This window comes from Mytilus galloprovincialis, chromosome 5 (genome assembly GCF_965363235.1).
Source record: "Mytilus galloprovincialis chromosome 5, xbMytGall1.hap1.1, whole genome shotgun sequence".
Lineage (NCBI taxonomy): Eukaryota > Metazoa > Mollusca > Bivalvia > Mytilida > Mytilidae > Mytilus > Mytilus galloprovincialis.
In genome coordinates, this window is record NC_134842.1 from 76,923,752 (window position 1) to 76,937,902 (window position 14,151).

Below are 14,151 nucleotides of genomic sequence, written 5' to 3' on the forward strand. Positions count from 1 at the left end.
CTGTGCTTTTAGTGAATATAAACGATGACGAGGCCTCACGAATAAATTTAAATATGAAATATACTGGAACATCGATTAGCATAGATCGAGCAGCAGAGTAAACTTCCACATAAATCTCGAAGTTATTTACGCCGGATAATATAGACTGTGCTCCTGAATAAAGTTGTCAAATACATTAATTTGTGTTTTTTACTTCTACAAGAAATTTGATTCAAATGCTAACTACGCACCATTTGCTGAGCAGAGAATCATTCTAAGCCAGGAACCGTCTATACTAACTGATAACAGTAAGAATAAAAAGTCTCTGTAAAAAGGCAGTCAATACTAACAGAACTGTATTAACTTAATGATACATGTACATCAAGATCCAGCACCTCACCAAGCACCCTTGCCTTGCATACTGAGATGGCAAACTGGTGTGTGTCAGTATTTTAATATAAAACTGCGTAGGTTCATATCGTTTGATTCAACGTTTGTTTGGTTATTTTTTAAGGATCGTTGTAAAATTATATCTAAATCTTTGTTAAAATCACGGGGGGGTAACTTCGATATTTTTTTGGTAGGGGTGTGCCATTTTTGCCTCAAAAAACGTACCCATTTTAATATAACATTCACTGAAATTCAGTACCTATAGTTATATAAATATTTAAGAAAGAATGACCTATATTTATATACAATATTTAAAATATGACCCATGCTTATATATATATATATATATATATATATAAGCACTAACTCATCATCACTCCCTGATAATTCATAAATATACCAGCTACCCTTAAGTTTTTATATGAATTGACATCGTTTGGTGCACATTTGGGAACTTATTTGAAAGGTGAACTTTCAAATGAATTGATTCAATTTAATATTAATTGACCATTAATAATGTAAGATTCTCAATACCGGTAGCATATTTATATATGATATGTAGATCATACCCCAAATCAATATACAGTTATCAAACGTAAATGCATTTTAATATAGGATGTCATTAAAAAGGAGGCCCATTTTTATATAAAATCTCGCAAAATTATGACCCATATTTTTGGCACATCCCTGTATACCCAATAACAGGAAGTTACCCCCCCGTGGTTAAAATACGATTTTAAATTGTTCAATTCTTTCTATTTCATAATTTTGTCAAAGTCTACTTTTTAAAGTTTTAAATTTTACAGAAAAAATGAATATTCCAATTTGATTTGAAGAAAATCTTTTTGAACTGTCATGACATGGTGTTGCAAAGCTGATTACAGGTAACTATAACATATAGTAATTTTCCATTACGACAGTGCGCGTGTATTCTCGGGTGTGTATAACGTATAGTTTTCTAGAGAACATCCTGTCTACGTGTAATACAGATTGATGACATTATACAACATTTCTTTGGTTAAATGTGATAAGGTATCTGTGTCCATTCCCTATTTCAACACCACTAATTTTTCGAAGAAAAAAAAAAAAAAAAATTATATGAAATTAAGAAGAAAAGTAGCAAATATAAACTTCAGTAATTGCGCATTGAGTAAACATAATTCCAATATTGCATGAACAAATCCGTGAGAAAACGTATATATACATGTATGAATAAATATGTGTTTTAAAAGACCTATTGGCATTATTTCACACTAGGACCTAAGATAACTAGAACTAAGCAATGGTTGATCCAGAAATTTTCATAAGTGGGGACTCATTGACTGCCTTAGAGGGGTCACGTCCAGTCATGCTTCCGTGATTCCCTATATAATCTACCATTTGTTTCCCAAGATTTAGGAGGGGGGCTGGTACACACATATACAAATGTATATATAAATATACCTCTGCGGCGGAGCCAGCCATTTGAAAAGAAGGGGGTCTCAACCCAGGACAAAAGGGGGAGGGGGTGGTTCCAACCATATGTCCCCATTCAAATACATTGATCGTTCAAAAAAAGGGGTGGTTCCAACCCCCGAAACCCTCCCCCTGGATCCGCCACTGATACCTAGTATGCATATAATTAAGAACAGCTTTGAATATATGCATATAAAATAATGGTACGTTTAAAAACCGTTCAGGATCTCCTGGTTGCAAACAGGACATTAAGTAACTTAGGACATGTATATATAATAGTAAGAGTTCAGGGTATACATTCGATAACTAACATATTTTATAATTTTGTAATTTTTGTTTTGATAAAATCAGAGACATATAATAGGTTCATTCCCTCTATTCCCACTTTTTATAAATCTGGTAAGAAAAGGTAAAATGTCATGTGGGAATAGGAGGAAAACTTGTGCAAACAAAGGATTATACTGTACAAACATTTTTTAATCAACTGTTAATTGACCAGTGCTTTTTTTTATTACATGTATTAGAACAGGTAATAATTTATTTTTGCATCTGTATGAACATAAATATGAAAGAAATTAAAAAAAATATCAGTAAATTATTTTATTACTTTTATAACACAAATTCAACTTTAGATTCAAGCAAGCATAATCAGGCGGAAACCCAGTTGAAATAGAACAAATGAATCAAAGCTCTTTGTTAGAGAAGGCGATAAATGCTTACTGTAATGTTTACTATGGTCACAAAAATATTAAAAGTTAATAGAAACAAATAAAATGATAATTTACGATTGTTTTACACCAATTATACAACAGCACTAAATCAAATCACACATTGTAGCACAAACATTAGACAATCACTGTATACAAGTCTATTAAAGTTTATCAATCGACTCCACGTGAAGAAGTTGGGAGGCTGCATCACCATCTCTACTGTTGTGACATCTTGGTTGCGGTGTCTAACCTTAAGTTCGTCTAATCTGTTGTTGATTTCTAAATACTTCTTTTGGGGGGCCACCAGCTGCATACTGGATTATGGTCAGGGCGTTGAAGGCTTCCTCATGTTTCAAAAGTTTAATTAGTTGAAATATTTTTGAATGTGGATGCGTGACATGTTTCTTCAGCTTGCTGTGCCAATCCTCTAGATGATTTGTTGTCCTTGATCCTTGTGTTAAGTAGTGGTTCCAAATGTGACTGTTCTGTTCAACCCAGTATGTTGTTACTTAGTCTGTAAAGGCTATGTAGTTGATGTTAGTATCACTTGATCTATGTCTGATAGGGCATTACACCACACATATTTAACCTCAGCAAATGGTATAAGTGGAAGTACAGCGGCACGGCGTACCATGATTTATTAGAACATCTGACAATTTTTTAAGGTTACAAATTCAAAATTTTAAAATAAATCTAACCCTATTAACCTATTTATCATAATTTTTCTTTATTTTTAAGTACAAATTCAAAAAATTCAAAATAAATCTAACTCCAATCTAATTATCATATTTTTTCTTTATTTTTAAGTATTTCTTTGATTAAAAAAGAAACATATTACAAAAAAAAGTATTATACTTTAACAGTGTACCAAATATTTTATGTTTTGAAATAAATACAGGTAAATCTTAGGTGAAATTCTAATTAACCTTGATTGTTATAAAAACAAATTATTTATCAAAACATCTATTGTTATTTGCAAGTGGGAATAGAAGGAATAGTATTTTTAAAAAGTGGGAATAGGAGGAAGACACCATATAATACATGTATTGAGACATATATAATACATGTATTGAGACATATATAATACATGTATTGAGACATATATAATACATGTATTGAGACATATATAATACATGTATTGAGACATATATAATACATGTATTGAGACATATATAATACATGTGTCTCTGAAAAAATCAAACCATCTTTAAAAAGAAGTTATTTCAGTTTGAATCGACTGTCTTTTGCATTAGAATTCCAAAACGTTAATGTTATTTACAAATGCCAAAACCTGCAAGAAAGAAACATTTATATTCGGTGATTTTTACACTAAACGTTTTCGTAATTTGTTTTAAAAATATTAAGAAGTACATGTACATCGTTTTTTCAAGATTTGTATAGTAACTGGTTTAATTAAGTCCCCTTGATGAAATTTAAATTGCGAGACGCTAATTAATAAACTATGATCTATCTATCGGCATGCGTCGTTATTTGGGATACGTCACGGATGACCGATGGTCATATTCAATACGATATACCAATCATCATTTGAATTTGGGCAATTGATCTTTAATAATTAGGACTAATTGGTGATGGCAGAGAATAAGTCGCTGGTGATGGTTAAAAACATATAGAAGTAAACTTTGCAAAAAAAAAGGTTTCCTCGTAAAAAATTATGAAAATATATGAATATGCTTAATAATTTTTTTTTCCGAAATAATAATTAAAGACGTTTAGAAATAACAAATTTTCACAGTTGGGAAATTTTCAATTCAAGTTATTTCATTTTGAAAACGTTGAAAAATATAGATCTTATTATATGTTAAATGTGGGCCGCTTGGAGATCAACTTGTGAAACCCTGCATAATTAGGGTTTGTCTACTTTCGTCTTTTTAAATACCAAACATTCTATAATCAAGGATTTGTACAAGGCCTTGTTATAATGAATATTATCGCCAATATCACCATAATTAAATAAAGAACAGATACAATATTCGCCTAAAGAGTTTGCCATCTAACAATTCAAAATGAAATGTTGAGTCGAAACTGAGGTACCAAATCTATAAAAAGAATCACTATTTTAGTCGAAATTAAACTGTATATAATATTCTTTTTTTTCAAAACTCCTGAAATAATTTAACATTAACTATAGAGAGCTTACATATGCAAATCTGTTTAAAAGTATGTGAGCGTAAATAAAATTTGTTTATTACCCCCCCCCCCCTTTTTCCTTCTATAAAATTTAATTGTAAACGATTTTCGTTCTTAATTTGTGTTTGCTCATTAACTGGGGTTCATGCTGTCAAAAAAAAAAATGTCTCCTTGTGTAAAAGTTATTGATAAGAAGGACCTCCTGATTGCACTCATGACATACGAAGTGCACTCAGGACCCTTTATAGTCATCGCACACAGGATGGATGCATATTTTCTTTATACGCTTCTTATTTTAGAGTTAAATTTGGTAGAATTTGTAATTCTTAGAAATTAATAAGGGCACGTGTCACTGATTACACAACTACTGAGCCATGAATTATCCAATCAACAAATTTAATTGGATTATCTTTATTGTTGTTTTATACATTGTGTTGTTAGTACAGTGTGGGAAGTAATATTGTGACGTCTAGAATGAATATCACGATGTTTTAAGATTTTCGTCTTTTATTAAAATTTCGTTCCATAAATTTTTAAGTTTTATTCTTAATTTTATTATCATGTCCTGGACCAGTAATTAATTCTTTGCACGAGTTTGAAAAGGGAAATAATTATAAATGTTCATACTTTAAAAGAATTTATATTAATTAAAGTTTTGTATATGGAATCCGTTCTAAACGGTAAAACTTAAAGCCGTACTTTTCAAACAATAAAACTCATATACATGTAGTTAGATGTTATTTCTCATTTTTATCGAACTTGTCCAGGAATTTTATTTTTGAGTTATACGAATATGTTAAGAAATCCGTTTTTATTAAGTTTTTTTTCTCTAATTAAAGTCGTTTTGTCCAGTTTCACAAGCCTGAAACGAATTTCAATGCGAAAATAAATTCTGAAAATGAACTTGTCTCCGTTTTCGTCTCCGTTTTTTGAAAATTATGATATTTTGGGTATAATTATTTCTAAAAAATATGTAAGTTAGATTGTAGTAGCGAGAAATTTTAAAAAAGAAGATGTGGTATGATTGCTAATGAGACAACTATCCACAAAAGACCAAAATGACACAAACATTAACAAAGAAAGACTATTTCGAAGACAGTTTATTGACACGAAATCCGTTCAAACCACGACTAAGTCTTCGTGCACAGATTTCCGTTAAGGTTAAACTGAATATTGTACATAATTGTCTTCTCTTGTAAAATGGTTTGTTGAGAATAAAGATATACAAATGTAATAAAATTTGATATTCAGTCAACATTGTGTTTGTTTAAAAACTTGATTTAGAGAGAGAGATAGAGAAAAGAATCACACTGAAAAACAAAAATCGAACTTGTTACAGAAAAAAAAACGCAACTATAAAATAATTTTCTTTATTCGTGAACTGCAAAACACAACAAATTAATTTACCCGTCATCATGAAAAATAAACTGAAAAAGCACATCGAATGAGATATATGTTTTATTTTTTCTATATGCAAATTCATGTTAAAGGTAAAACTGAACTAAACAATACAATTCCTAAAAAACAATAAAGATAATCCAATCAATTTTGTTGATTGGATAATTCATGGCTCAGTAGTTGTGTAATCAGTGACACGTGCCCTCATTATTTTATAAGAATTAACATATCTATCTAAGTTCGATTCAGGCGCGGATCCAGAGGGGGGAGGGGGGTTCCGGGGGGGTTGGAACCCCCCCTTTTTTTGGCCGATCAATGCATTTGAATGGGGACATGTAGTTGAACCCCCCTTTTTTTGCCCTGGGTTAGGACCCCCCCCCCCTTTTTAAAATGGCTGGATCCGCCCCTGCGATTTCAACTTCTACCAAAATTTAACTCTAAAATAAGAAGCGTATAACGAATATAAACATCCATCATGTGTGCAGATATGATTACGGTAATGGGTCCTGAGTGCACTTTGTATGTCCTGAGTGCACTTTGTATGTCCTGAGTGCACTCAGGAGGTCCTGAGCGGTTGTTTAGACGTACCCGAAGAATAAATCATTTCCTGAACCTAAAATACATTTATCTGTAATTAAAGAAAATTCGCCTAAAACATTCTCTCATATATTTAAACAATTAATTGTAAAATAATTAATTCAACGTCGGACTTTCTGTCTGTTTACTAATACTTTTCTTGTTCAGTTTAGTTTAATATACCCATAATAGATGAACGGAAATAAGTACTTTTTAGGAAAATTTACAATTAGATGAACGGAATTAAGTACTTTTAGGAAAATTTACAACTCAAATTTTCAAAAACAAAATTCTACACTTTTTACCTGGATGTTTTTCTCTGTCTCGAAGCCGCAACCTTTGACCCCGTATCAAACGTAGCGACCAACACCTCACATGACGTATTCTCGATGTTGAGGTATTGACAATATACAATCACATTTATCAATCACATTTATCAATATACAGCAAGTAAGTAATTTGGTGTTGAATGCCAGTAGATCAGAATTTGTTAATTGAACTTTACCTGTTTAAGGGGCACTAGCTGCCAAATTCATGTTCTTCATCGATTTTAATAAAATTCACATAACGTGTATATAGTGTTGAATTGTTTATTAAAATGTTGCGCACAATCTTGGCTGATATGCATAAAACCATTATATTTCATGACACTGCATGAAAAAGAAATTGACTTATCGCATAATACCAGAACCAGAGACATATATATTGTATCTAATATCTCTGCCAAAACTAAAAAATAAACTACAGTAAGTCCACATACACATAAGAGGGTATGGATGTGAATTAACAGAATAGAGAACAAAGGACAAAGAAAAAAAAGGAATAAAGAATAGTGAAAGAAAGAGAATAATGGAAAAAAGTGTAAGTTATTAAAAATATAACTAAAACAAGAATGTGTCCCCAGTACACGGATGCCCCACTCGCACTATCATTTTCTATGTTCAGTGGACCGTGAAATTGGGGTAAGAACTCTAATTTGACATTAAAATTAGAAAGATCATACCATAAGGAACATATATACTAAGTTTCAGGTTGATTGGACTTCAACTTCATCAAAAACTACCTCGACCAAAAACTTTAACCTGAAACATGCAGGACGAACGAACGGACGAACGAACGGAGGCACAGACCAGAAAACATAATGCCCCTCTACTATCGTAGGTGGGGCATAAAAAGAAGACAGAAAAAAAGACACCCCTCCGAGACGAGCCTTACATGCACTGTTATTACCCAGGCGGCTCATTTTATTTTGGCTTAGAAATAAACATAATTGACAAGTTAATCCTTCCCCTGCATTCTCGATCCCACATGAAAATAGCACGGTGATTTCAAAAAGACATTGATACATCATTACAACACTTGCCGTCAGTATTTGAATATATTGATTAAGAAGGTATAGAAGATTAATGCACACACACTATTATCCACCACTGGCCTAAATAGTTAGTCCGCAAACAACGAGGGTCATAAAAACCCAGCACTTTGAACACAGCCACCGGCATGGTGTGAATCTGAAAGCTTCCCACTATCCATTTCTACCCATAGAAAACTTTTGCCTTTCATTTATCAAAAATGAAATATGTTGATATTAATGGTATATAAGAATTATTGGGGAATTCAAACCATTCCTATTGACTTTTGTAAGTGATAAAACTAAATTTATATCAGAGTGATTGAAATGAGGAAAAAAAGGGGGAATCAGGAGTTCAGGGCCCCCTGTTTGGGAAAAGAATTGGTTGATTATATATGGAATCACTGAGTCATGACAGGAGCAGGCCCCTCTTAGGCAGTCGGTGGGCCCCACTTATGAAAAATTCTGGATCCACCACTGTGGTCATGGTGGTCTTCAGTTGTATTATCTTTTAAAAAAAAAATTACACCTGTATAGTGTATATTCTTTAGTGTAAATCAAGGGAAAATACTGTGAACTATCTGTGCATTGGGGCTTATTAAAAGGTATTTCGGGGGGAAGAAAGAAGGGAGGGTGAGTCCATGGGAGGTAATCCCCACCCCTTTCAATTTGAGAATATGCTATTATCTTGTAAACGGTCCAGATCCCCATCCCTAAACCATATATATTCTTGAATGGGACGATAAAACAAATCAAATGAAATTAAAAGGAGGTCTTTGGGGGTTACCCCACTCTGTTCAATTTGAGAATGTGCTATTATCTTGTGAACGATCCAGATCCCCACCCCTAAACCATATATATTCTTGTCGGGGACAATAAAATTAATAATGAAATAAAATAAAAGTGAAGTCCCACCCCCTCTAGTTTGAAAACTTGTAAACGGTCAAGATCCCCACCCCTAAACCATATTTATATATTCTTGTATAGAACAATAAAACAAATCAAAGGAAATATAGGGAGAGTCCATGGGGTTCACCCCCACCCCCACATGTTTGAGAAACTTTTAAATGGTTGAGATCCCCTGTCATCCAGTGGTTAGGTGAAAAAATTTCAGGATCCCTGATCCCCACCGTCAAACCATATATATTCTTGTATGAGACAATAAAACAAATCAAATGAATATAGGATCCTCCCCTTTGTCTTGGGTTGGGAACCCCCCTTTTTAAAATGGCTGGATCCGCCCCGGCATACCATCTAGCTAGCTATAAAGGCTTTAAAAATATGAAATCAAACAAGGAAATTAACAGTGTAGGCAACTGTTTTGAATTTAAAAAAAAGTCTTTTACATATATAACAATGTTAAATTTTTTGTGCATTTATTTTTGCTTATCGTATTTTCAATAATAGACAAAATTGCATGATTGAATATTGTAATTTAAGAAAAATCAGCATACATGATATAAAATGGGAAGTGGAAACTGGGAATTTGACAAAGAGACAACAACCCAATCAAAGAGCAGACAACGGCCGGAGGTCACCTATGGGTCTTCAATGCAGTGAGAAAAATTCGGCACTGGTCTTCAGCTCATAAATATGTATCAGAAATGAAAACGAGATACAGCTTTCAGTTGTATTAATAAAAACCTCACAATAAGTTCTGAATATCAGAATATACAGTATTGCAAGATTCTCTCAAAATGTACACATAGAGCTGAAAAACTGTCAGTGACTGTAAAATTAATCATGCTTACATTAAAGTCCATGGAGTCCATCTTAATATGCATACTCTCGTACAAAGAAATATAAGTTTGTAATAGACATCAAGTTTTCAAAAATAAGAGTATCTATGCCATTAATTTACGACAAGATCTTAATCAAGTAATAATTTCGGTTTGTTTAAATATTTCGGAGGTTAGTATTTGTTTTCGTTTTAAAGTTGGGAAAATTGTTTGTACATGTACCAACAAAAATAAAAACACAAATTTAATCTAGAATTATGTTTTTATCATTTTTTTATGTTTAGGTTGTCAGCAAGATGAAAAGGACAAGTATACAGTTCAAAATTCAAAATGTGGATAAGTTGAGGTTCTAGGTCTTACCTTTGCAGATTTTCATATTTTGCATGAATGAATTCAAAAGTTATATGATGGACAGCAGAGAAAGAAAAAAACAACTTTTCAATTATCCTGCTCCTGGATAAATGTAAAACATCTTGTTTTTCGGTAAGTTTTATGCTCTGTTTTGATAGTGTTAGTGCATTCATCTTTCCAGTCTTTCCTCTAAATTGTAAGTTTTTGGTGAGTGTTCACCATGAATTTCAGTAAGTAACTTGTGGATTTACATGTATATACTCAAAATTTAGTACTAATATTAATGGGATTTTAGCATGACATCCTGCCAAATGCTTGTTAATCATGTTTATGTTCCAGAACAAACAAGTATTTGGACTGTACGCATACAGTCTGCCCAATTTTAAGAAGTTGGTCAAGTTTATTACAAACAAATGTACAGTACAGATCAACATAACTGAAATCTTTAATAGATTAATACAAAAAGTTTAATTGCAGTTAAAATAAAAACACAGGTTTGGTTGAGCTGGTACCAGACAGTACAAGTATACTTAAATGGTCTGACTGTACACATATGGTGGGACTGTAAGTTCTGGACAATAAAAGTAAGATCCGAATACTGATATGGTCTGGAACATTTATACATGTCTTAAAATTAATATCAAACACATTGGTGTTTTTGAACTTGGTAATAAGTTATGTGATAGAACTATAATGTTTTGGGATATCAAAATCAAAAATATCCCATTTTTACTTTTAATAAAGAAGAAGATTATTGATGTATGTTTAAATGTATATTAAAATGAGACAGCAAGCCAACAACACAAAAAAAAAGGATAAAACATACATATTTTGTTTGTATCAATGTTATAATTTCCAATATGTTCAAGGTATTTTTTCATTGAAATAAAACACAAATTGAAATCTGTCTGAACTTCAAAAGCTTAAAGAAATATTGTTTCTGTTGTCTGCATTTTGTATAATATATTGCAAATTCTTGTGAATAATGGAATGTTATTATAGTTGTCTAAAGTTTTAACTTTTAACATTGATCTTTATACTGTAAAATTCATAAATTATTGCGTGCATTTATTATTGCGATTCTGTCATTTTAGACTTAAATGCGATTTTAAATTTTACGATTTTGAAAAATCCTGTTTAATCCATATAAAATATTTCATAATACGAGTTTAAATTATTGCGTTTACAACTCCGTTGCATTTTTCGCAATTAAAAAAAAACTTGCATTAATTCCGAATTTACAGTATATATATATATTATGTATATAACTTGGGAAAATACCCAAATTTTATAAAGAAGAATAAATTAATTGATTGTTATATGGTATTAGAATAGGAAGATGTGGTATATTGCTAATTTGACAACCCTCCATCAGAGACCAAAGGATGTAGGCCGTTAGCAACTGATGACACTGGACAACCTTTAACAATCAATAAAATCCATACCGCATAGCTATTTTTATTGAAAATTATATTATTGCTACATGTATGAAAACAATTTTGTATAATCCATTACTTTAGATTTTATTGGTTCTTTTTCAGAAGGATTGAAATTCACCACCTAAAATAAATGGAGAAAACATAGAAACAAGACCAGAATAAATTCAAAGAAAAAAGTTGGATCAGTTATTATTTTCATCACTCAGTCAATGATTTGAAGTTCTTTTAAATTCAAAAAAATATTGAAACCACAATAATGTGCTGAATGTCCAAAAAGTGGACTATACCATCAAACAATGCTGGATGATAAGAAACTATTAATGTTTTGTGTTGAGGGATATTGTGAAAAAAATAGATTTACTTAAATAGCTACTAGTATGTTAAGCCTAACAATAGAGTTTTTATTGATTTCAAATGGCAAATAATTGTGTTTCAAGAAAGTATTCTATAATTCATGAATAAACATATATTGATACTTACATTATGTGCTTTGTTGTTTAAAAGTTAAGTTTTGAACAGTTAAAGAACAATATGCTAAATTAACATTTCCCAAGAAAAAAAGATATTCAATTAAAAAGATTCATCTTTTAATAATTTACTACCAAATAGAATACATTGTAACATACACATTACTGTTTATTTATATCTATATATTTACAATTAGAATCCCATAGGATTTTAATTTGTCCCATGGGATATTAAAAATCCCATGGGATAATAAAAATCCCATGGGATTTTTTTTGTCCCATGGGACAACAAATATCCCATGGGACTACAATAATCCCATGGGACAAAAAAAAATCCCATGGGATTTAACCAAAATCCCATGGGATTTTGCCCTGTCCCATGGGATATTGAAAATCCCATGTTTTTATAATTCAAATTGCAAAATAAATATGAAAGTAACTGTAGAAAACCAATGAAATTATTGAATCCCATGTAATTCTGCACATTTTGGTTATATACATGATATTGTAGCTCTTGTTTGAGGCGGCGGCGGATTTGCAAATGAGTGTTTTGCAAATTAAAAGTGTCCAGTGTTTATAATAATATTCAAGATAATAACCAAAAACTGCAAAATTTGCTTAAAATTACCAATTAAGTGGCAACAACCCCACAATGAGTATCGATTTATCTGAAAATTTCAGGGCTGATAGATCTTGACCTAATAAACACTTCTCAACATATTTGCTCTAAACGCTTTAGTTTTTGAAATACAAGCCAAAAACTGCATTTTAACCTATGTTCTATTTTTAGCCATGGCGGCCATGTTTTTTTACAAAACACAAACTTTATGCAAGATACCCTTAGAATCATTTAGCATAAGTTTACCTGCAATTGGTTCAGTACTTTCAGAGAAGAAGATTTTTGAAAGTTAACAAATATGATGAACAAATTGTGTAAAATTGTCTTTAAAGGCCAATAACTCCTTAAGGGGTCAATTTACAATTTTGGTCATTATATCTTATTTGTAGATCTTAATTAGCTGAAAATTTTCTCATTTAAACTTTCTTTCTATCTACTATAATTTTAAAGATAATAATTCAAAACCTGTAAAATTTCCTAAACAGAATAACTATATCTGACATTTACCCAACAATAGGTTGTTCAATTAGCCTGAAAATTACATAGCAGATAGATCTTGACCTTTTCATCACTTTGACTCCCTGTCACTTTTGCTCTTACTTATTTAGTTTTTGAGATATAAGCCAAAAACTGCATTTGACCCCTATGTTTTATTTTTAGCAATGGCGACCATGTTTGTTGATAGTTCAAAACTTCGGATACAATTTATAAACTAGATACCCTAAGGAACATTCAGTTAAAGTTTGGAAGTATTTGGCCTAGTAGTTTCAGAGGAGAAGATTCTTGAAAACCTGTGTTCTTTTTTTAGCCATGACGGCCATGTTTTATGATGAAATAGAAAATAAAACACAAACTTTATTTTATACATCCTACTGATCATTCAGTTGAAGTTTGGTTGAATTTGGTTGAGTAGTTTTAGAGGAGAAGATTTTTTAAAGTTAGCAAATATGATGAACAAATTGTGAAAAATTGTCATTAAAGGACAATAACCCCTTAAGGGGTCAATTGACAAATTTGGTCATTACACTTATTTGTAGATCTTACTTTGCTGATCATTTTTGCTATTTACAGTTTATCTGTATCTATAATAATATTCAAGATAATGACCAAAAACTGCAAAATTTCCTTAAAACTACCAATTAAGTGACAGCAACCCAACAATGGGTTGTTTGATTCATCTGAAAATTTCAGGGCTGATAGATCTTGACCTAATGAACATTTTTACCCCATGTCAGATTTGCTCTAAATGCTTTCGTTTTTGGGATATAAGCCAAAAACTGCATTTGACTCCTATGTTCTATTTTTAGCAATGGCGACCATGTTTGTTGATAGATCAAAACTTTGGATACAATTTATAAACTAGATACCCTAAAGAACATTCAGTTAAAGTATTTGGCCTAGTAGTTTCAGAGGAGAATATTCTTGAAATAGTTGACGACGACAGACGACGACAGACGTCGGACGCCAAGTGATGGCATTAGCTCACTTGGCCCTTCGGGCCAGGTGAGCTAAAAAGAAACGAACAA

General features: G+C 31.7%; 1 long non-coding RNA gene across 1 annotated transcript; it reads left to right on the forward strand.

The window, feature by feature from the left end:
• The first annotated feature begins 7,938 nt into the window (after window positions 1–7,938).
• LOC143076433 (uncharacterized) lies at window positions 7,939–12,020 on the forward strand. The gene is made up of 3 exons (XR_012978647.1): window positions 7,939–8,052; window positions 10,034–10,232; window positions 11,642–12,020. It is a non-coding gene; the product is annotated as an uncharacterized LOC143076433 (long non-coding RNA).
• Window positions 12,021–14,151: the final 2,131 nt, after the last annotated feature.